Source organism: Grampus griseus (assembly GCF_964374135.1).
Source record: "Grampus griseus genome assembly, chromosome: 5".
Taxonomy (NCBI): domain Eukaryota; kingdom Metazoa; phylum Chordata; class Mammalia; order Artiodactyla; family Delphinidae; genus Grampus; species Grampus griseus.
Window position 1 is genome coordinate 136179289 of NC_138998.1, and position 25379 is coordinate 136204667.

At 45.6% G+C, this 25379-nt stretch overlaps 1 protein-coding gene across 2 annotated transcripts in view; it reads right to left on the reverse strand.

Moving 5' to 3' along the window:
• Positions 1–25379, reverse strand: part of KCNJ6 (potassium inwardly rectifying channel subfamily J member 6) — a gene marked incomplete at both ends in the record, with an annotated part of 205417 nt that overhangs the window by 90124 nt on the left and 89914 nt on the right. The window contains one exon of one of the 2 annotated variants that reach the window (XM_082655411.1): positions 22425–22491. The exons of the other annotated variant lie outside the window; for it this stretch is intronic. Of the gene's footprint in view, positions 1–22424; positions 22492–25379 lie in introns of those variants that run through there. 2 annotated transcript variants of the gene reach the window in all.

Here is a 25379-nt window from a genome sequence, read left to right on the forward strand (position 1 = left end):
TGCGTTTGAGCAGCTATGTATTTTGTGTCTGTTATCAAATTGAGCCTTCTGTCTAATTTTATGGGCAGCAGTATTGACACGGATAAGCAGACAGAAGAGTTCTCAGGGGGCTAGTGTGGGAAAGAGCAGGGAGAGGGGAAGAGAGTGAAGATGGGGTGTTTGGGTTTGGTGTTGTTGAAAAGAAACAGGGATCCAAAAATGGAGTCACTTGTGCTAAGCTCTACATCAGTCAATGGGGACTGAATACCTATCCAGGTTCAGTCCCTCCCAGGGATGTGACCTTTTACCAGTCAGTCTGGAATTTTCTGGCCACAGATGAGGTAGCCTACCACACAGACCCCTGCCTTCCCCCAAGGCAAGTGACCTTGCTTGAAATAATCCTCAATTGTTTATGACTTCCTGTCCCATCCCCTTTAGGCCTTTAAAAACCATCCATTTTGTACAGGACCCCTCCTGTCTGTTTGCTAGATGGGATGCTGCCTGATTCATGAATTGTTGAATAAAGCCAATTTTTTCTTCAAATGTACTCAGTTGAATTTTGTTTTCTAACATTGTCTTTTGAGAAATAAAACATTGCCAGCCATATCAGTAAACAAAGGATGTCAGAGTCATCAGCAATTGCAGCCCTCCAATGGTGAGCTGGTGAGCGCTGAGGGAACTCAGGGAGGAAACAAAGAATACCTGCCATCTAGCAGCCAGCAGACTGTGGCCACTCCCCATGGTGAGCCTTGAGGAAAGTGTGGGTGTGAAAACACAGGGTATTGGCCCCATAGCTGAGGTTCATATCAAAAGAATGGTTTCAGTGAGCCTAGACTCTTGCATTTTCCTAGGCATAGAAAAGCACTAAATTCCTTAATTTGAGATACCTAACTTTTATTAACAGTAATCTTTTGTTCCTACTACCCGCCCTTTGCTGTAAAACTCCTGTATCTCCTAGCGCCCCCCTCACCTCCTCAGAGCAGTTGTCTGAGGGTTACTTGAGATGCTGCCTCCCAGGCTTGAAGTCCTCAGTGTATCTGCTGAATAAAACATAACTCTCAACTCTTAGGTGTGCATATACTTTTTTTTTAGCCGACACTAATGAACTAGCATGTGGTTAATTGAATGTCTGTGTTTTGTGTCAGGGAAAAAATATCAATGTATATGCTACTTAAGTGCCTTTTAAAAACAAACAAAAATGGAAGCAAACAAAGAAAGCTGAACGTCCCAGGGAGTATGGTGGAAAGGTGTCTTTGGAGTGGGGGAGAACAATGACTCTATATGGGATCTGTTTCTTTTACTTTAACCTTTGTATTCTGGTGCTTTTGCTACAAGTTAAGAATGTTGCCTATAGCCTGAAATATACAGGATAGCCCATTCTCAAGGCTCTGACCTTTAAAAGTGTAACACTTTTCCATTCATGAGATAAAAAGTTGCAGAACAGAGGATAACTGTCTTGTTGGAGGTTTATAGGAACATCATGACTGGACCTACCTGAATAGCTGCAATAACAAAGGCTTCTGACACCAAGAAGTCTGCAACAACCAACTACACCCCCTCCCTCTTTAGTACAAAAGAAGCCTGAATTCTAACTTGGGTAGGACTGTTCTTTGGGACACTAGTCCGCCATCTTCTCAGTCTGCTGGCTTTCTGAATAAAGTCGTTATTCATTGCCCCAACAGCTCAGCTCTTGATTTATCAGCCTGTCTTGCGGCAAGCAGTACGAGCTTGGACTTGGTAACAGCCTCAGAGGCACCACTGCAGGTGAGGCAGTGGGTGCACGTGAGATGCATCCAAGGGAAGATGGGGAGGTAAGCTGGGCCTCCCACTTGACAGTGGCTGGTGGGGAACAGGCAGAGTTGAGAAACCAAAAAAGCCAATGAAATGTGAGAGTACCTGGAGAGTAGAGGAGACTGAAGTAGGAGTCTCAAGGGGCAGAAGAGGTGAGGCCAGCAAGGAGAAGAGGTGGGGTGTGGAGTGGGCAGAAGAAGGCAGCACAGCCTCCAGGCCTTGCCCAGAGCAGTGTCAGGGAGCCCTGGACTGGGGAGAGGGCCATTCCAGGTCTGAGCTGTGAGCGTGCTTCAGCACGCGGGCAGGAATGCAAATGCGCGTGCGGGGGTGGGGGGGGTGGGGGTGGGGTGGGGTGGAAATACAGAAGGGAATGTTGATTCTCTAGCTCTTAACGTTTCTTTCTTTCTTGGAATCCCAGGTGTGAATTTGACCGGGTGATGTGAATTGCATTTGCAAGAGCATTTGAGCTGCTCGGCGTGGGGAGCTGCAGCTGCTGTTGGGAAAGCAGACAAACCTACCTGCCTTCCGGCACAGCCGGGGACACAAACGACTTCCCACCCCACCCCCTCTCGACCCCCACCGCCTCTCAGGAGCTTGCCCTGGGCCCCCAGCCATGCGCATGTGCATCAGAGTCCCGGTGAGACCCGCCACCCTGGTCCTTCAGCATCGTGCACGTGGCTTGACCAGAGATAATGTATAGGAACTCTCTGCCAACTGTGAAGTGCTGTACAGCGTGCAAAAGGACGGGAGGAACGGCGCCAAGGATCTTGATGATTTACTTAACCTGAGTTATTTTGGTTTGGAGTAAATGTGACTCTGTGTGAAAAAGCCGCTCTCCCGCCCCCCTCCACCCCCATGTTCTTTTTCTTTCTATTAGAAAGATGCCCAATTTACATAAAACTAGGTAAGGTGCAAAATAGCCTGGTGTTGAACTTTAACCTCAAAGAAATAACATGTGACTGAGTTACAAACTGGAAAGGACCTGATCCCAGAATTACCGGAAGCACCTCGAATTTGGGGGGCACCGCTTGTGGAGAGAAGGCTGCCGTGAATAGATGCTCTCCTGATGGGAAATTCTACATTGAAAATTGTATACGAATTCTATGGGGGAAACTTACAGTGTCTAAGAAAATGTCCGAAGAGCACTTCAAGAATTTTTAGTATCGTGGGGGAAAAACCCAATGGAAAAACGGGATGGATCTCAAACGCACAGGAAAAATCAAAGACTGGAAAGAAATGCACACATGTTAATAGGGAACTTCTGAGAGGGGGGCTATGGGTGCTTTTAATTTTCCTCTTAAACATTCTGATTTTTCCAAATTTTCCAGAATGACTTTATATTCCTTTTACCATCATAAAGAAAAAAAGATATTTTCTAACAAAACCTTGAGACTCTCCTGGCATGTGATCGATGGAATTTAGCACATAGAAGCTAAATAATTATCAAGTACTTGATCTGAAGGTGTTCCGTCCCATATATCTGGTAACTTAGAAATGGAGAGATTTGTTTCACATGACTCTAAGAAAATCATAAGTAACCCCCATGGGGTGCTTGTGGGCAGAGGAGTGGTGGGCGTATACAGAATGCCTGCAGGTCTGAGACCACTGGAGGCCCCCAGTGGAGTGTAGATTAGAGGCAAGGTTCTGCAAACTTTTTCTGCAAAGGGCCGATAGTAAACAGTTTAGACTTTGCAAGCAAGCAACACGTCTCTGTTGCATACTCTTTTGTTTTTTGAAAGACTTTTTACAATGCTTTAAAAATGTAAAATTATTCTTAGCTCATGGGCAGCACAGAAGGAGGCTGCAGCCTGGATCTGACTCCCTGGGCTGTCATTTGCTGACCTCTGGGTTAGAGGCATGCTGGTAAGAAGAAATGGCTAGCTGCTGGATTAAGGGAGCAGCCATGAGGGTGAAGAGGGGGCAGTGGATTGGGGGCTGAATAAGAAGCAAAACTAAAATAATTTGGAGATTAGAGACTGCGGAGGGGTGTGGGCAGGAGAATGGGGGATGACAGGATGGTTGAGACCAGAAGGCAGAGGATGATGTGGTGTGGGCAGGTTTAGTTTCAAGTGTCTGCTCTCTCCTATGGGCTGAAGCTTATCAGTGACCTGGACCGAGCTCTAGATTTGGAGGTTGTTAGCACATGTGCATGGAAGTGTAACTATGGGCATGGGTGAAAGTTCTTCTGGAGGCTGTGGAGTAAGTAGAGGATATAGAAGACAGGATTCTGGAAAACAATTACAATATGAAGCCAGAAGTAGAGAACCCAGAGCAGGTGCTGAGGAAGGAATGAGAGATGTGAGGAGAAGAGGGAGGGCAGGCAGGTAGCCAGGTGGCAGGTGGAACTGGAGTCTTAGGGGGGCAAAGGGGGCATTTGGCACACACTGTAGGGACAACTGGAAGAAAAATGATGCATCCCTTCCCTCTTCCTTATATCAGAATAAATTCCAAGTGGATCAAAGATCTAAGTACAAAAAAATAAAAACTACAGACGGAGTAGAAGATTTGAATGTTTTTATAGTTCTCCGAGTTGAGAAAGCCTTTCTAATCGTAAGAGGAATCCAGAAACTATCTTGGAATGCTGGTATTTTTGTCAATATAAAAATTATAAATGTTTGTAAAAAAAAAAGCAAGAAGACAAACCACAAAAAATATTTTCACACATCACATATATATTTCTGATTTACAAAAGCAATAAATACCCCCGTAGAAAAAACCGATCAAAGGAAATGAATATGGAGTTTATAAGAGAAGAAATACTCGGAGCTGAAAAGCATATGCTCAACCATGGCAAAGTAAAAGCAGTGCAAATATAATAACATTTTTTTACTCTAAAGTTAGTAACATTAAAAATAAACCATAAATACAGCATGTGGAGTATATGTGTTGGGGGGCAGTGGAATTGTGAACGTGCATGTATTATCAGATGTGTAAACTGGCAAAGTCTTCCTGGAGGAGAGAGTGACAGTAGGTCTCACAATTTAGAAATGATTAGATGCCTCGTATTAGCAATTCTGGATCTAGACATTTATCCTAAGAAAATAATTTTACCAACATTTATCTATTGTAGGCAGGGGATATTGCAGCCTCAGTTATAATAGTTAAAAATTAGAAACAACTTAAATGTCTATCCACAGAGCACTAGTTAAACATATTGTTGCAGCTCTAATCAATGGAATATTGTGCAGTTATTAAATATGATTTCCCAATGTTTTGGGGTCTTCAACTCTTTGTGGAAGAATCACCTTCTTAATGAGGACATTTACCTCCTCTTAAAAATCTCAGTCACTTCCTTCAGGCCCTCACATCTCTCTTCCTTATGCTACTGTTTACTTTTTCTGTAGCACTTTTCACCTTCCAGCATGAAAGAGTTTATTTATTGTGTTAATTTTTTATTGTCTGTTGCCACTGTCAGAAAGGAAGTTCCTGGGTAGAGATCTCTATGTGTTTTATCTACTGATGGATCTCAGGCTCTGGAAAAAGTGCCTGACACAGAGCAAGCCCCAGCACCTATTTATTGAATGAATGAATATGTGTTTATCAACCTGGCAGGTTGTCCATGCCATAGCGTTAAGTGAAAAAACAGAATGAAACATATAGGTTACTTTGCATATATTGCCTTTTTGCATTAGTGAGTGTGTGTAGAAGGACGTCCTCCAAAATGATCACTGAGGTCAATCTCTGAGCTGTAAGTTTGTTGGTGTTTTTGCTTTCTTTCCATTTTTTTATGTTTAAACTTTCCGTGAATAGTTCTATCATCTAAAAAATCAGTAGGCAATATAAAGCTATTTCTGTTCTAAATAAACAAAACAAATTCTGCGTACAGCTACTGAGTCATGTCCACTGGGCTTGGCACCTGGGATTTACTAGTGTAGTGTGCTGAACCTTGTCCCACCCCCAAATTCATGTCCACCGGAACCTCAGAATGTGACCTTATTTGACAGTAGAGTCTTTGCAGATGTACTTAAGATAAGGATCAAGATGAGATCATACTGGAGTAGGGTGTGCCCCAAATCCAGTTAGAACATCTTCATATGACACAGAAAAGGACAGACAGAGGCACAGAGAAGGCCATGTGATGGCAAAGGCAGGGAGTGGAGTGATGTGGTCACAAGCCAATGAACACCTGGAACCCCTGGAAGCTGAGAGGCAAGGCAGGATTCTTCCCTAGAGCTTTTGGAGGGAGAATGGTCCTGCTGAAGCCTTAATTTCAGACTCTGACCTCCAGAACTGTGAGAGGACACACTTCTGTTGTTTTAAGCCCCCCACTTTGTGGCAACTTGTTGTGACAGCCAAGGAAACTAATACAGTTGGTGACTTTGAACCTGGGGAGTTTTTAGCACCTTTGCATCCTGAGAAGAAGCTGAAGCGGAGAGGCTGACCCAACAAGGAAGGGGGGAGTGTGGGAGTGAGGGGTCTGGTGGAATGGAAGTCAACACATAGTGCTGTCAAGAGCAAGGGTGGGGGGATGGGCGCGTACAGAAAAAGGGATGAAGCTTCCTCCTGAAAGGTTAAGTGTGGTATGAGGAGGAAAGGAGAAAGATGGGAAGGGAATATTGGTGACATCTGTCTCAGGCTCTGTGTCATGGAGGAGCTTCAGATGGGCTCATTTTCCAGTGTGAATTGCAAGAAATCTGTACTTCAACAGACTCATTGAATTGAATCTGCATCTCACAATGCAAATAACTGAACTCTGCGTAATCACAGATCAGCCAAAGGTGTCCCCATCCTTACTGGTCAAGAAAAGCACATGTAAACAGATACCTGTACACTCCTGTTCACGGCAGCATTCGTCACAATAGCCAAAAGGTGGAAGACATCTAAGTGTCCATCAACAGATGAATAGATAAGCAAAATGTGGTCTATACATACAATGAAACATTATTCAGCCTTAAAAAGGCTACAACATGGATAAACCTTGAGGACATTATGTGAAGTGAAATAAAGTCACAAAAGGACAAATATTGTATGATTTCACTTATATGAGGTCCCTTGAGTAGTCAAATCCTTAGAGACAGAAATACGAATGGCGGTTACCAGGGGCTGGGGGAGGAGGGAATGGGGAGTTAGGGTTTAATAGGTATGGAGTTTCAGTTTGGGAAGATCATGAGCTCTGTAGATGGATGATGGTGTTGGTTGCGCAACAATATGAATGTACTTAATGCCACAGAACTGTAGATTCTACAGAATGGTTGGAACGGTAAATTCTATGTTATATGCATTTTACCACAATAAAAAAGTAAATTGTGTTAACAAAAAGAAAAGCATGTCTATATGTCTATTTTCTTTTTTTTTGCGGTACGCGGGTCTCTCACTGTTGTGGCCTCTCCCGTTGCGGAGCACAGGCTCGGGACGCGCAGGCTCAGTGGCCATGGCTCACGGCCTAGCCGCTCCGCGGCATGTGGGATCTTCCCGGACCAGGGCACGAACCCGTGTCCCCTGCATCGGCAGGCGGACTCTCAACCACTGCGCCACCAGGGAAGCCCAGCGTATCTATTTTCTAAACGAGAGGGGAAGATTAGCTTCTAAGATGCTTTCTTGTCTTACTTCAGGAAAAAGTTTACAAACAGCAGTAATGAATTACAGGTGATGATGCTCCAGACAGAGGACAGGGTGGGGTTTTCCTGTTATATTCATGCCTGCATTTTTCCACTGAGGCTCCCATTGACGACTGGAACACATTTGAGAGAAAATTCAGAGCTGTAGTTACAAGTGGTGCTTAAAGCTCAAAGTCAATAGTTTGCCTCTGGCCCCTTGTCCTGATGCTTGTCGTTTTGCATAAGTCCTTGTGTGAAGAGTCTCCTTCCTTGGGGGCTGGTGGTGATGCCTGCCACTGATGTCTGATGTGTCGTAGGGAGGTGAAGTCGCTTTTATTTGTCCTGTACCTTGAGCTGTTGTAACTATGGGAGACCATTATAATAATCAGAAATTCTGACAGACTGGAAAGTTTAAAGTCATAGGTGTGTGTGTGTGGCAGAACGGCTACTACGTTCCACTGGGAATATGTGACAGAAACTAAAGGGCAAATGTTCCTATTAAAAATCGTAGCTTGGGGGCTCCACAACATGAACCTAAATTTAGAATGTCTAGTACCCACTGCCAGGTCAGAGGACTAACCCTGGCTGCTGTGCACGTGGATATGACTTTGTACAATGTGCAAGTTCAGTGCTCAAAGGAGGGAAATGACAGGTCACTTTGGACAGATCAGAGGAGACCAACATTCAATACCATGATTTCTCTTCTCATTGGATTTCAAGAATCTGAACCTTGGATAGTGAGAACCAGTAAGAACCTCTCAGGACCACTGCATACAGTTGTGTAGGTTGTGCACTGCACAAGGGTGTCCAGAGGAGGGGAGCAAGATGACTGAGATCCAGTCAGTGATTTGCGTGCCTAGCTAGCACTTCTGGAACTCTGGGCATCATTTATTTTGTCCTTCTCCTTTTTAAATTAAAATTTTTTTATTGAAGTATAGTTGATGTATAATATTCTGTAAGTCACAGATGTGCAATATAATGATTCACATTTTTTAAAGGTTATATTCCAGTTATTATAAAATATTGGCTATATTCCTTGTGTTGTACAATATATCCTTGTAACTTATACCTAATAGTTTGTACCTGTTAATCCTCTACCCGTATGTTGCTCCTCCCCGCCTTTCCTCTCCCCACTGGTAACCAGCGGTTTGTTCTCTATGTCTGTGAGTCTGCTTCTTTTCTGTTATATTCACTAGTTTGTTGTATTTTTTAGATTCCACATATAAGTGATACCATACAGCATTTGTCGTTCTCTTTCTGACTTATTTCACTTAATATAATGCTCCTCAAGTCCATCCATGTTGCTGCAAATGGCAAAATTTCATTCTCTTTTCATTACACAGGAAGAAAGTGAGGCCCCAGGAAGCCAACTGACTTGCAAGGAGGCAGAGCCAGAGTGAGCTCTGAGTCCATGGATTCCAGTCTAAGTTTTCCCACCTTCCCTGTTCTCTGAAGATGGGGCTGCCTCAGGTTTTCCCCTTCTTCAGAGACCTTGGACTTGGCGGTTCCCTTCTGGAGTGAGAATTCCTCTAGTCTTTCTCTCCTGATGAGTCCAGTGCGTGCCTTCGCCTCAGCCAGACCTGAGACATCTCTGTTGGGCTGCTCACCAGCTGGGGGACTTCAAGCTACAGGTTCTTTATTTGTAAAATGGCCTTGCTGGGTTGATGGGAGAATGAAATGACATAATTGCATTGGGCAGTGTGGCCTGGGACAAGGCACTGGGCTTTGGCAGCAGGCAGGCCTGTCTGGGACACTGCTTTCCCACCTCCAATCCGTGTGCATTTGCTCAGGGCGCTTCAGTCTCTGAGTGTCCGTTTCCTCAGTTATAAAATGAGAATCATAAGACCTACTTTGCTGGGTTACTGTGAAAAAGAAATAAATCACCTGGTCCGTAGCAGACATTGAACAAATGGTTACAAGTTATGGTAGTGTCTGGGTTGAAGAAGATACCCAATTTGTAGCTATATTAATCACAATTTTTATAAGCTCAACACTGTCTTGGAAACTGTGAGAAATTCAGATGCAATCCAAGACACAGATGGGTAGACCCATCTGGAAGCGAAGAACCTGCTTGGTGATGTGAGACGCGCACACTGTCCCATATCAATGTGAGTTGCACTCTACACGGTGGATGAGAGACTAAGAATTTGCCAGCATGTCAGAGACAGGGGTAGGCCGTGGCTGGGCTAATTAGCAAAGGCATCTTGAAGGAGGTGGGAAATGAAAGCCAACCTTTAATGAGCATATACTATGTGCCACGTACTGGGTGGGGCACCATAGCCACCAGGAAATGTTGACCCACCCTGCAGGGGAGGCAATGAAGATCTGTCGGGTTGAGTGACCTGCTGAAGCTTATGCATCTAAAATGGGGCCGGAATAGGACTCTCCGTCAGGTTGACCTGATCCTGAAACTCATATTCTTTCCCTTCGGCTACTGTGGAGAGATGTGAGGATGTGTGTGCGTATGTGCATGTGTGTGTGAGCGACGCAAGGGAAAGTGCGGCAGTGAGAAGGATCTTGCCTCACTTGGGTGCCCTTCGAGTGAATTACCCCATAGAGTGGAAGAGATGGAAATAAAAGGGTGATGGATTTGTGGGGTTGTGTCTGGGGTAAGGGTCACTCTAGAGTGGGGAAGGTGGAGGAGAAGGGAAAGCGTTGCAAAAAAAAAAAAAGACCTTCTAGGACTTCGTGTGCCCAAAACCAGTGTAGTAAGTGGGAAAATTCAGGTGTCTTTTATAAAATTTTAAATTGGGAAGGGGGACTGGCCGTTGGAAGGCAGGGTGAATATTTATCGAATCCCTCCTATGGGTCAGTGTTGAGCTCTGTGGCTTCACCTGCTGTTTCAGCTCATTCTCATCTTTCAGGAATCGGTGCGGCAGACTTGAATCACTGATGCAAGAAAGGCTGAAGTCTTCACCCGAGGTTACACGGCTAGAACTGTGTTTGGTCGAGGGTGCTGGCTGCGCGTCTAGGGCTCTTTCCATTAATCAAACAGCACAGAGATGCACAACGCCCCAGCCCAGTGGTGTTGAGGGCGATGGGCGAGCTGTCCCAGAACATGAGAGCATAGAGGGACCACAAAAGAATTGAGACCATAGGTACCCAGGGGGTATCGACAGAGAGTGGTCTGAGGAGGGAGTGAGAGAGGGAGTTAGCAGAGGGGAGAAGGCTCTGCTGAGGGGAGGGTCCAGGTCAGGGAAGCCAAGGCCCCATATTTAGCAGAGGAGAGGTCATTGGGTTTGGCAGCCAGGAGACCACTGGCGACTCTGAATAGACCGGTCAGAATGCAAGTCAGGCTGCAGGGGAAGAGGGTGATGATGGGCTGAAGAGGCAGGAGACATTTTGTCTGTAGGTGGAGGGAGGGGGCAGGGTGGCCGGGAACAATAAGCATGAGACCTGGATTTTCAAACGAGGGGAGGGGGGAGCTGGTGGAAACGGAGCAATGGGGAATTCTGGACGAAAGCACTGGCATGGGAGTGAATAAGATATCCCGGGGTTGGGAAGGGGTGGAATTCAAGCATCGCCCGCAGAGAGAGGACCACCCCTTCCTGTCTGCTGAAGGCACCGTGCCTGACACAGGAAGGATGACAAGCTGTGTCCAGCTCAGAACGGGGACAGCCGTTCCAGTCCTTTCTTCTTCCTGTCCCTGGACTGCGGTCCTCCATCCTGGAGAGCGAACAGAAGAGATCTGACTTTCCAGCCTTGAGGAGGGACAAGGAGGGGCCGGGAGAGGTGAGAAAGTAGTTTCTTAGCTCTGCAGTGAGCTGAGCCCCAAGACAACCTCCCGAAGATTCTAGAACTGTGAGGTGCCCAATATTCTATGAAGGGTTTGGTAAGCTCTAGGGTGAGGACAGGGGAAGCTGTTTCAGAATATCCAGTCCCTCCCTGACTGATGGGCATAACGTTTCTGTCAATTTTCTGGAGCAGGACAGGCAGAGCCTAGTCAGTCAGCCACCACATTGCGGGTTTTCACAGTGGAGGAAGGACTTCAGCCCTCACGTTAGTCAGAGTTCCAATTTTGGACAATTGTTTCAGCTCACTGCTTCCCACAGACCCCTTGCTGTTAAGAATTCTAGCAAGTGGAAAACTGAATTTTGTTTCCTCTGCTGCCCCTTTCCTGGGAGCGACAATAATTGGGTTTCAGGAGAAGGGTCCTGGCAGTTCACTCTGAGAAGTGACCAGGTAACTGAGGGCTCAGGATAACTGGTCCCCATCATGAAACACCTGTTGGGAGACTCCACCTGCTACCAGCAAAAAAATTGGGGGTGGGGGCTGGAGAGCAGGATTCAGGGTATTTTCTCTGCTCTAACAAGGTATGCTTAATTTTACAAGAAAACAGTTATTTCCCTGCATCATTTCCCCCCTCAACTTCACCTTTACTGCACGATCTATAGGCATCCTGTCGTTTAACTTTGCACTTAAAGTTTAAGTGATAGCATTTCGAGCAGATTAAAGCCGACGGCCTCTTTTCTTATGAAAGCTTGTATCCTCCGAATGTATTTCAGTGATTACACTAATTCCTGCATCAATGAAACTGCATTGCTTTTACTGGAGATGTGGCTTAAATTCCTGGTGAAATTCCGGTTGGAATGCAGAAAGCCTACATTTTGCACTTCATTAAATCTGTGTTGTTCTGGCAAGATCTGCTGTTGGCATTTGAGAGTCTTTTGAAGAGAAGCCTGTTCCATGCAATCATTGCCTTAGCACGCAGGAATGGGTATGTCCTCCGCCAGGGCTTTGCAGAGGGCAAATGCACTGGATTCGGGGTCTGCAGACTCAAGTGCCCAGACAACCACTTGGTTCCTTATCTTGGGCCACTGACCTTCCTTCCCCACCTCTCGGTGCCTTTTTTTCCAGAAAAGGTGACTTTTTGCTGGTAGACAACTTACCCCATCAGCTTTCATCCTGAAAAATATTCCCCATCTACAATTGTTTTTTTTCAGGATGAAATAAGAAATTCCTTTTAAAAGGAAGCTTGAAAAGAATGAAATAATGCCATTTGCAGCAACATAGATGGACCTAGAGATTATCATACTTAGTGAACCAGAGAAAGACAAATATCATATGACATTGCTTATATGTGGAATCTAAAATATGACACAAATGAATTTATTTACAAAACAGAAACAGACTCCCAGACATGGAAAACAAATTTATGGTTGCCAAAGGGGAAGGGGGGTGGATAAATTAGGAGTTTGGGATTAACAGATACACACCACTGTATTTAAAATAGATATACAACAAGGATCAACTGTATAGCACAGGGAACTATATTCAATATCCTGTAATAAACCATAATGGAAAAGAATATGAAAAAGAATATATATATATATATATATATATATATATATATATATATATATATATAACCGAATCATTTTGCTGTATACCAAAAACTAACACAACATTGTAAATCAACTATACTTCAATTAAAAAAAAAAAAGGAAGCTTGATATATTTTTGAATGGTCTCTATCCAATGAAATACATTGCATCTTATTTTCCCTGGGAAGCAAATAAAATACAATCTTAGCCATATGTTCTCAAAAGACTTCCATGAAGTTTCAGTGGATGTGAGAATCACATCTCACCATTTTTCACACATATGAGGCTTGCATTCCCCCAGGTTTCAAAGAAGAGAACGGCTCTCCTCCACCTGCATCAGACAGGTAGGTGTGGCCATTCCCTCACCTCTGCCCCAACTTCCTGGGCAGCCCAGTTTCTGTGAACCTGCACCAGCATTCTGGGTTCTCTTCAAACGGCACTTGACTGACGCAGTCCACCAGGTGACTGGGTAGGCATCAAATCTCACTGCCTTCACTTTCCGCAGTCTCTTGGGCTTTCAATGTTTTTCTCATTTGTTTGAGTCACCGTGTGTTGCCCCCAAGGCTCTGAGGGGCTGGCAAGCAGAACCTGAATCTCTAGGCTGGATGCCGGTTTCTGGTTCTCCATTTGGCCAGGCTCCAGGGATATCATTTTTCTTTTCATAATTAAGTCACTGTCTGGGAACATGTCATAAACAGTGTGGGGTGGGTTTCCTCCCATTAGGGCTGAGACTGGGTGGCTGGGTCAAGGTGTTCCCACTGGGAGGGGTGGAGTGGAACGCCCCTCCTCCCTTCCAGTCTGTGCAGAAGGGAAACTGCTGAGGCCTCAAAACGCCCCACAAAGGGGAGCCAGTCCAAGGATTCCACGGAGGAGAGGACAAGACATAGGGAATCCTCAGACTCCCCGACGCCCCCTCCAAGTCCAGGAGACTCCCTAAATTGGGCTAAGACCACTGTTTTGCTGCTAAAGCAGCTCCACGGGGGGTGGCTGGGAGGAGGGAAGTAAAGCCTTGATCAGAGAATTTGCCTATTCCTGTGCTGCAAAAACTCCCACCACGGCTGATTCCAACCTATCAACTGTTGACCAGCTCTCAAAATTCCTGAATATGTAACAGTTGCCTCTCATGAGCCGGGATGAACCTACTTCTTCACCCGGCTGGAACAAGTTCTACCTCCCAGAGTGAGGGTGAAGGGATCCTGTTTTGAAGGGGAAGGAAAGTGAAGGGATAGTAGGTTTAGGAAATGCTGCCGACTCTGTCTCGCTCTTGGAGTGTTCTGGAACAAGCTAGGCTTGTTCCGAATCATCCTGTTTTATAGATATATAATATTACAATTATTTGTAATTGCTTAAATGTGTTTCTCCCAGAATTCCACATCTAGGTTCCACAGAACAGGTATCTGAAATACAGATTTGCTGGTTCCTGGGGTGCAGTGGGAATTGGAGACCGTCGGGTCCACACTTGGCCTTCTTTGCTGTTTGCTCAGGGCTGCCCCCCACCCCCCCACCCCCCGCTCTCTATCTGGCTGACACGGTTGGAGCTGCAGGCTGCTCTGACTCTCAGTGTACCCACTGTTCTCGGGGCCCATCCACCCATCCTCCCTCCCCTCGACTTGGGAAAGAGAGACTCAGTCACCCGGTGACAGCAAAGACGAGAGTGACATATTATCCAAACAGAGGAAGACTCTCTGACACGCATGGGAGGTTACCTTAGACTCTGTTGCTAGACTCAGAGGGTAGATGGAAATCGAGCTTCTAAAATAGAATCACTTAACCAGAAACAGGTACAGCCCAGGGCTGGGAATCACCTACAGACTCTTTGTGCTGCTTTTTCTGCTTTCACCCAGCGCATTTTTTCCTGTGGGCTTGAAAATGCAATCTTTCTATGTTTAAGTGTGGTACTGCCCCTCATGGCGCCAGGGAGACCCCAGACCTCAGCACCCAGGCTTTGGGCATTTTTGTGTATTTATCCCCTCCAGCTCTTCTCCCCAAAGCTCTCGCCTCTGGTGGAGGCTGGTGCAAGGACCAGTGCGGTATCCAGACCAGACCCCATCCCAAAGGGTCAGTGCAAGTCCCGGACCCTCCTCAGAGGCACAGTGTGGGGCAGCCAGGCAGAAGGGGTGCTTAAAGCCTCAAGTGACTTAAAGTCCTTGAAGTGACTCATTTGGTGGAAACCCACAGCTGGAGGCAAAAAAGAACAGGACATCTGCTCTGAAAGAGCCAAAGCAGCCTCGCTGTTGTGGAATGAGGGCAAAGCCCCCATTCCTAGAGCAGCAGCTGCTGCTGTTATTGGAGACAGATGGAATTCTTAGGGGAAAATATGCCACAATCAAATGCCCATCCCTGAAAAATGCTTGCTGTTTCCTGATGTGAGATTATCACATCACAGCATCCCATGGACCACCCATGGCTGGGTTTCCAAGGGGAGAGGGAACGGTGTCATGGAGCTCATCTGTGGACATGCCATTTGGGATGCCCTTGGGGTCTGGACTCCATAAAGGAAGGAGGATTCTCTCCTCCTGGCTCTCATTGGCTTCCCAGCCAGCTTAGGCCTTGGGTGAACTTCACATAGAGTCTAGGGTGAAGTGCAGCTTCAGGGCTCACCTCAAAACAGATGAGTTGAAATATGCATCCCTGACGCCCTAAGTGCAGGCTTAGCGCCCTGTCTCTACCATTTTGATCCCATAACTTCCACTGGGAGCCACATGTCACTCACTGGGCTAGGCCCTGGGATAGAGAGATGAATAAAACCTAAATCCCTGCCAGAGGACGCCACGTTTTTTTATGGCTAGAAACTGGTCTGAGGTCAGGGCAGGAGTGTGCAGAGATTTTTTTTTGTAATTAGAGAAGATCTTCCTTTAAAGGTTGTGTTGGAATAGGGGATGTCAACTTAATGGGCATGGGGTTTCCTTTTGGGGTGATGAGACTGTTTAGGAACTCGATAGAGATGCTGGCGGCACAACTTTATCAGTGCACTAAATGCTATTGAAATGTACTTCAAAAAGATTAGTTTTCGGAATTCCCTGGAGGTCCAGTGGTTAGGACTCAGCACTCTCACTGCAAGGGGGCACGGGTTCAGTCCCTGGTCGGGGAACTAAGAGGCTGCATGCCACAGGATGTGGCCAAAAAAAAAAAAAAAAAAGGTTAGTTTTCATGTTATGTGGATTTCACCTAAAAAGAAAAGTTGCATTGGATGGTAAAAGTCCAGAAGGTCATGCCTCCCCATCTGCAGAAGCCTGAGAAGCATACGGGCAGCTGGGAGATGGAGCGTGTTGGGATGCCTGCCCGGGGCCGCTGGCCTGGCAGGGAGATGGACAGAGGGTGAGGACCGTCCCCCCAGCTCCTTGTTCATGTACCATTCACCCCTACAGGCTCCGGTGCCGACCATCGTGCCGAAGCCAGCCTAGAACATCTGGCAAGTCATTCATAACCAGTGACTGTGATGAACGCCTGCGAGCTTCAACCGACGTTAGCATTTCACTGGATGGGAGATGCCATCCTTAATCATGTTCTTATGCAAATTAGACACAAGTTGCCACCACGGGCCATTGCGGTTGACTGGGTGACAGTGAGCTTTTCTCCTGAGATCAATTTCCCAACCAATCACTTTGGGTGCATCAACTTTTCCTTTTGTGGTGCTGGCATTCCTGGCTTGGCACTAATGTCATGGGGAGCACGGCAGTGTTCCAGAAAGCATGGCTTGTTCTTTCCTTGAGGGACCCCCCACCCCCCGCCCCACTCCGTCCGGGCTCGATGCAAAGGGAAGACCTGTTTCATCCTGCCTCACTTTGGGTGTGTTTGCTGGAGACGGAAGTCTCATTTGGGGTTAGAGTGGCCAGAAGTTTGCTGGATTTGTACCTATCATTCATTCGCTCCTTGCGGACGATTCCCCACCTGAACCTGCAATACTTTGTGAATATTCATCAGGCATTGGAGATATTTGCCTTTCCCTTCTTCTCCCAACTCAGGCTGTGTGTTTCTCTTGTGAAATTAAGCGCCTTTGTAAAGTGAAGCCGAGGGAAAGTCGAGACGGCAACTTCTCTGCGATTCTTTGCCAGTTTTGTTTGTTTGTTTTCTGGTCTCATCTTGCTAAAAGGAACAAACAGTTTCCCCAAGGAACAGCCTTGCATTGTGGAACACCTTTGGGCAGCTCTGACCACAGTAGGACTCGAACTGAGTCTTCCATCCTGGGAGGGAAAGAGATCTGGAAAGGGGACTGTTGATTCCTTCCTGTCCATTCACAGCTAGTGAGGGTGGGGCCTGAGTGAGCTCTGGGGATGGGGTCAGAACACCAGCAAAGGCTCTCGGTCCACTAAGCCACAGCTCTGGACTGTTTCTGTATAGAAAATGGCAAATTACTGCACAATAAAGCTGTTTAGCCCTACATGGCTGTGTCTGGGGACTTAAGGCCATTCTGGTCCTAGGTTTTCAGGTCTACGTTTGAATGAGCTTGGAAGGCTCTGTGGCTGAGGTGTGCTTCTCACAGAAGATGCCTTTGGTAGAAAGGGAGAAAACTCCCACCTTCAGCGAGAGGAAATTCTTGGACTGTGCACTTGGTCAGCTCTCGGAGAAGCCGGGTGGAGGGATGGGTTTGGCACAGGGGATTCTGGGTTTTTCTGTTGCTGTATGTGTTCAGTGTTCACATCATACTCTTTTTAAACAGTGAGCTCGTTTTGATTCTCTGCTCCCACTGACAACTGGCGTAAGCCATGGTAACAGGCAGCCCTTGGGGGTAACTATGATGCCGGTTTGGTGTTCTGTATCTCCCGAGACCGACTTATTAACAACCCATAGATTGCAAAAGCCCTCGCGCTTCCCGTGCCTGGGGTCTGTCTGCTGCAATGCTGTTTGGGTTTCATGCTCTTGGGATATGGTCCTTTTAAAATTGCATTTTCTCCTGCTTCTGTGCTCCTCCCCTGTGTGTTTTGCTCAGCCTCCCACTGAATCACTCTTTCCTTTTGGTTCTCCAGCAAAGGTGTATTTGATTTCTCTAAAGTCACTTGATTGAATTCTGAACACAAGTACATACACTGAAGTAATTACATCTGCTCTTTTTAAAAGGAAAAATAGAAATTGGCGTTCTTCTCTCGACTTTGCCTTGCCTGTGGATGTCAACAGTTGCAAATGATATGTCCTTGAAAAGTCATGTTTTATCTAGCTTTGCAAACTTTCGGCTTATATCATAAATCCAGAGATGCTGGCGCTTCTAACCATAAATCTAATGTTCCTATTTATTTCCTTTTCCCCGAGTCCCAAGAAATATTTTTCAAATAAATGCTCAGGTGGACCAGGAGAGATTTTGTTTGTGTGTTTTGCTTTAATGGACCCTGCGTCGGTTTGGATAATGCTGTTCATCACACAATAAGGCATAGTGGATTATGTGCCAGCTCTCTCCTTCCTGCACCAGCCGTCTCTAATAACTTCCTTTTTTTAGGTTTTTTCTTTTCAAAAAAATTTTATTGAAATACAGATGATTTACAATGTTGCATTACTTTCAGATATACAGCAAAGTGATTCAGTTATACATATATATATATATTATTACAAGCTATTGATTGAATATGGTTTCCTGTGCTATACAGTAGGTCCTTGTTGGTTATCTACTCCATATATAGTAGTGTATATATTTTAATCTCAAACTCCTAATTTATCTCTTCTTCACCTTTGCCCTTTGGTAACCTTAAGTTTGTTTTCTATGTCTATGAGTCTGTTTCTGTTTTATAAATAAGTTCATTTGTATCATTTTTTTTTAGATTCCACATATGTGATATCAAAGGGTATTTGTCTTTCTCTGTCTGACTTACTTCACTTAGTATGATAATTTCTAATAACTTCCTGATATATGCAAAACAAAGAGAGCCTTTGTAGCCCACAAGTTCCTCCTTGGATGGGCTGATGGGCTCATTTTTTCTGGGAAGAATGAGTAACTTTTGCTGGAGAGAACCCTGGGGCGGTCACCAGAGGAGGGTCCAGGATCTGCACTAATATTACAGCCACCTGCCACGTTGTCACTACTGGCTATTTGAAATGAGCCTGACCCAAAATGAGATGTGCTGTAGGTGCAATCCAAACAGGGGATGTGAAGACATAATGAGAAAAGTAATAATGCAATAATGTAAAATATCTCATCAACAGTTTTCCTATTGATCGCATTAGAATGATAATACTCTGTATTGTTATATTGGGTTAAATGAAATATATCACTATGTTAATTTTACCTATTTAATTTTCCAGTTAAATGTGCCTCCTAGAAACTGTAAGGTAGCACGAGGGACTGGCCGTATGTTTCTACTGGACGGGGCTGCTGTGGAACATCTACTCCTCAGCAACGCCTACTCCTAGTGCGCTGGGACTGGAATTGATTCAGAGCAGCCAACTCCCTGGCCTAAGGGAGAAGAAAAGGGCTGCTATATGGGAGGAGCAAACTTGGAGGCCCAGGATTTGGGGAAATAAATGAATAAGGTTTGGAATTAAGCACAACTAGTCGAAAAAGGTTTAAGAGATTGCTGCTAGCGTGAACCGCTTTCCATCTTTGGAAACGGTGGCGCCCATTTGTTCAAGCATGGGCTGGCTTTCTGCACATCAGCAATAACCTAATTTGTGCCTGGATGGAGAAAACAGACATTGAGAGCACCTTACTTTTGTGCTCTGCACAACAAGGGGGCTTGGCAGAGAGGAAGAGCTCTTGGAAAAACGGACACTTGCAAGTGGAAGAAGTGAGATGTGAGGACCAGGTAGTGTATCTTTTGGTTTAGGCGACTGGATGGCTCATGAATTTATGTGTAATTCTGTGTTCGTTAAAACTTCCTCGGGGATTTTGAAAGAAAAATATCAATAATTACCAAGCACTGATTGGCATCCCGCGCTGAGGGTATGAGTCTCATATTTGAAGCACTGGTGACGTCGCCTGTATTGACAATCATGTAGTTTGTCACCCTAATCTTTCCTGCCAAATCAGTTCCTCCAGGGCAGCTTGTTAAACAGGCTTGCTGGGACTACTTTATTTAAAAAATCTTTTTTTATTTTTAATTAATTAATTAATTTTTATTTTTGGCTGTGTTGGGTCTTTGTTGCTGCACATGGGCTTTCTCTAGTTGCGGAGAGTGGGACTACCCTTCATTGCGGTGCGCGGGCTTCTCATTGTAATGGCTTCTCTTGTTGCAGAGCACGGGCTCTAGGCACGCGGGCTTCAGTAGTTGTGGTGCACGGGCTTAGTTGCTCCACGGCACGTGGGATCTTCCTGGACCAGGACTCGAACCCGTGTCCCCTGCATTGGCAGGCGGATTCTTAACCACTGCGCCACCAGGGAAGTCCCTTGCTGGGACTACTTTACAAAATGTGTTCAAGGAAGTGCAAATGCTGTGACTCCCAGTAACTCTTCCCTTATTGCCCTTCCCCCTAGAGCCCTCAAAGACCATGAACTTCAAAAGTTATTTGTGTTTGGTTTGACCTTGTACCTTTGTTTAGATCTTTCCCTAATTTATTGGTAGACCTGACGGCTGAAAAGTATGACTAAAAATCTCATGAACATCCTGATTATGGTCTCTGGGTCTCTGATCCATTCTCCTTCCCATTGACCTTCCCTGACCCCTTCTTCTGTTTTCCCACCTCAATGTTGGGGTCACCCAGGGTTTGTCCTCAGCCTGCTTCTCTTCTCATCCCTCATTCTTTCTCTGGGAGAGGTCACTTGTGCTGAAACTCTCCTGATATTTAGATGACTTCCACACCCACCTCTCCAACTCAGATCTTTCCATTTCTACGCTGCCATATTGACTTGCTTGCTAGACAGCTCCACCTGCATTTCCCAGGGAACCTCAAAATGAACATTTTCAAGATGGAGCTCATTATCCCCAGGCTGTCTGGGCTAAGTATTCTCTAAGTGCCCCTGCAGAGCTTCCCTGAACCCTTCTTGATTCTCCACATCACAGGAGAATGGCTATTATGGATGCAATGGGTCTCTCATGTCCTCTGGTTTCCTGGTGGGTTTAGCTCATGGGAAGCACTGACAGGAGATGGAAAGGCAGGTGGACAGTGGAGCCTTCCTGTGGGCTCCAGGTTGAATTGAAATGGATTGAGCTCCTCTTTCTACCACCACAGTCCCATTCGGTGGCCCTCTCTCCCACAGTTCTCTCTGGTTTCCTTCTTTGGCACCTGTGGACTCCGGGTGGTGATGGCTTCAGCTGTTCCCAGCCCTGATGCCTCCCCATCCCGGGCTGGTTTCCCCTAGATTTCCCCACACCTCCATAGAGTCTCTCTCCTAACCTCCACACCCCCTCCACCATGTGTGCCTTCTGTGTCCTGTAGACCCTGTCACATACCTCTCCCATGTGTTCCTTCCCTTTACATGACTCCATGGATGTCACCAGCATCTGCTCAGAATCCCAAGCCAGAAGCCAGAGGCTTCCTTGCTTCTCTCTCCTTCACCCCACTGACAGTAGACACCAAATCCCATGGCTTCTTCTTCCTAAAAGCTTTTCCTCTTGTCCCCACTTTACTATCCCCCTGTAGCAGAACTGATTGTGTTGTGGAATAAATGAAGACCAACCACATGAGAAAAGCAAAGACTACTAGAGTTTGCTATAGCAAGAGAGTCAGCCATGTGACTTGCATTTTGGCAAAGACTCAAAGGCAGGCAGAGCAGTGGGAAAGCTTCATAGTGGAGAAAAGGGAAGGCTTCAGGTATGCCCTGATTGGAGGCTATAGGTCTGGAGAAGCTATGGGTGGCCAATGAGTAGGGGGGTATCCTATGTGATTGCTTAGGGGTGCATGGTTAGCTTTCTTTAGTTGGTACTAAGTTGGAAGCAGAGACAAAAATTAGGGAAGCTGTCAGTTATTAATCACGTCCCGGCCATGTTGAGCCAGTTGTTATGGAAGTCAATATTTAGCTTCCTGGGTTTTACTAGAGATGACAGTCTGGGTTTCTACACCTCCGACTACAGTCTGACCCAGGAAGCAGGCTAGCTTCCTGGGTTGTTTATTGCACATAAGGGGTTGGTTTCCTGGGCAGATTGCTACAGGATATGGGTCAACGTTCTATTTTTATACATGGTCTGGCCATTGCCTATTTGTATATGCAGTCTCTCAGGGTCACTGTCAGTTTTTAATAAGCAGCAAAAACAAAACGTTTTTTTGTTTTTTCTTGCTTATAAAGGTAACACATCCTCATGTAGAAAATTTCAAGCAACCAAGGAAAGTATAAAGAAGCAAGCAAAAAATTCACCCTGTGTCCTGCCACCAGAGGTAACTACTGTTAACATTTTAATGAACATCTTTCCAGGTACCTTTGTGCATCAACACACATTCAAACACACGTGCTCAGCCCATAAATGCTATTCTGCAGCCTCTTATCAGTTTTCATCTGGATTGTTGCAGGTGTCTCCAAGTCTAGATCATGGCTCCAGTCTTTCCTACCTCCACTTCCCTTTTTTTGTTTTTGTTTTTTTTTAAAAAAATGAGGTATAGTTGATTTAAAGTGTTGTGTTAGTTTCAGGTGTAAACCAGAAATAGACTCCCCTTTCTTTTTCACAGAGCTTCCTCATGGGCTCTTTCCAGTTCAGATCCCATTGTGTTCCTGTCCTGCTTTACGTCGTACAGGGGCCCCACTGGTAAAGTCCAAGCTCCTTGGCAGTGGCTGTCCACGCCACTGATGATGTGACCTTGGTTTTCCCTCTGCCTGAACGTAGAGTTCCCAGGGTGCTCTAAGGCACGATGCTCTTTCACACATGTGTCCTTTCACATGACAATGTCTTTTCACTTCCACTGTCTTCCATGCTCTTTCTTACCCCCTACAACTTACCTGAGTCCTCAGGACTCAGCTCAAACTTCCCCTCCCCGGGGAGCTCCCAAGACTGTTGGTTCCCATCCTCTCCACCCAGTGCCTGCAAAGGATAAAACTCAGCACATCGTATGACTATAGCTGGCTTCCATGCCACTCTGCCCTGGAAGACCCTGAACTCTCACAGGTAAGTGGCTACGTCTCACCCACTTTCTCCACATCCCCGTGCCTGTGATAATGTGGGGAACACAGTGGAGGCTCAGTAGACACTGCCTTAATGAGTAAGTTGGTGGATGGATGAAATTATATGAATGTATGTGTGTGTGTGTGTGTTTCCACACACATATCTATCTGTAAATGAACTGGTCGCATGTCAGGTTGATTTGGGGTATCAAATAGAAAATGCCAACACCTACCTTCTGTGGGGTGACCACTTAAAAATCTCAGTTATTGCCTTTAAATATGCTCAGTAGTACTTCTATAAGTTGCCGCCATTTTTATTTCTTCTATCTATAACTCTGTAAAGATCTTGTGGGAAGTGAAATGTTATACTCATAAAAACGCTTTGAGCTTTTTGCAGGAAAATTCACTTTTCCCCAAATCAACAAGGGAGCCACACTCCCTTATAAATAGTAGATAGCATGCATCCCTGTTTTCCCAGATGAGAGACTTTCAGGAGAGATGACTGGGAAGCAAGGCAGATGATCTATGATTTTCCAGAAACACAAAGAATTAGAGGTCCAACCTGCTGGAAGCACAGGTCAGGTGTGGGCTTTATCTAGGGTTTCCCACTGACGAAGCAGTGTCCTCTTGGGAAGGTGGAAGGGGCAAGAAGAGTGGCAGAATCCCCATTCCAGAACATTTCCCAGAAAGCTATCCTGCACTTACAGTAGTAATTCAAGTGAGACAAGTGAAGATTAAGTGGTTGCTGGACTAAAGGCCATCAAGAAAAAACTCAAGCACCATAGGATTGGTGTTGTATCTCTTACACAATGTTTTTCAGAATAAGTTCCTGAGATATTCAAGACTAGAGACCAGGCTTACTGGGGGTATGGGTTGTAAAGGATGGCAACAAGAAGAGGGTGTTAGGATTTTGCTGAGTTGCAGGCATCATAAATTAAGATCCAGGTTTATTCAATTTCTCCTTCTATGGCTTGTAGTGGGCAACATAATGCCCCGATGACGTTCACATCTCACTCCCTGAAACCTGTGAATATGTATGTTACACGGCAAAAGGAAATTGAGGTTGAAGATGAAAGAGAGGTTGTTAGTCAGTTGGGAGATTATCCTGGGTCCTTAAAAGTGGAAGAGGGAAGACCAGAGAGATGGCAGCATAATTTCAAAGATGGTAGAATGAAGCCACAAGTCCAGGAATGCAGGTGGCCTTCAGAAGCTGGAGGAGTCAAGCGAACAGACCTTCATCTAGAGCCTCCAACAAGGAGCACAGCCCTAATGACACCTTGACTTTAGCCCAGTGAGACTCATGTCAGCCTTTTGAGTAAGGCTGTAAGATAATTCATCTGTGTTATTAGTGCAACAAATTTGCGATGATTTGTTATGGCAGCGACAGGAAACAATTCAGGGCAGTAGATCCTGTACTAAATGCTTGGGGTAAGATGGGGAATAAGGACACAGCTCTGCCCTTGTGGGTTTGCAGCCTTGAAGAAAAGGTAGTGCACACTGGCCACTAGGGCAGCAGTGGTGATCCCAGGGCTCTTGTGTCTTAGTCAGCTCAGGCTGCTACACCAGAATGCCAGACTGGGGGGCTTCAACGACAGTCACTTATTTCTTGCAGTCCTGGAGGCTGAGTCCTAGGTCAAGGCTCTGGTTGATTCAGTTCCTGGTGAGGACTCTGTAGTTTGCAGATGTCCTCACATGATGGAGAGAGAGAGAGAGAGAGAGAGAGAGAGAGAAAGAGAGAATGCTCTCTGTGGTTTCTTCTTAGAAAGCACTAATTCAATTAATGGGCCTCACCCTCACAATCTAGTTGCCTCCTAAAGATGCCACCTCCAAATACCATCACACTGGGGGTTAGGGCTTTAACGTATGAATTTTGGGGAGACACAATTCAGTCCGTAGCATGTGAGAATGCAGAGATGGTGGACTAATTGTCTGGGATGAGGTGTGAAGGAAAAGGCTGAGGAAAGCAGGGAGTTCTTAAGTGGAAAAGCAGAGGCTTAGGAAAATCCCAGACACAGGGAACAGTTTAAACAAAGCCTGGGATTACAAGAAAGCCACTTCCTTCTTTCTACCTGGACGTCTAGTGATCTGGGATTGTTTTGAGTGTGTTCTGTGAGACGAGAGGGGTGAAGAGGGATATTTATTGAGTTCACTCTATGTGTGCAATTCTGTCTTCTCCCAAGTACTGTGAGCAGATGTCATTTGTATTACCATTGTTAAGATATAGGGGGGAGAAGTTACTGGAAAGTTTTGTAGCTTACCCAGGACATCTGACCTCCTGTCTCATGTCAAAGCCCACATCCTCCACGATACTCACTCTACTCTGAGTAATTCCCCTCTGATTAAACCGTGGAGGAACAAGAGAGAGCACAAGGTTTCCTGTGACCATAAACTTGGTACTTCAAACAAGGCCTTGCATATACTAGGAACTCAATAAATGTTTCTTGACTAGATGAATGGGTCTTTTCCTTTCCTTAAGACTAAACATTTGGAATGGTAGCCTGCAACTTTTTCACGCTCTCCAAATGCTACTTCATTCTCTTTGATTGCTCTATGGCTTGTGTTTTTTAAAATGTTCTAGCACAATATCCAAATAGATCCCAGCAAAAGTTTTAAGCTTTCCAATTGTAGGATTTTGTTGGCTATTGAGATTGGTGGCAAAGCCTTACATTCTTCTATATTTTTGACGATTTTTGAAGCCCTGCCGAGACAAAGCTAAAATCTCTCCCGTGGCATGTGTTGGTGTGAAATCAGTGAATGCTTGAACATGTGTGCAGAGCACTGTGTGAGCTCTGG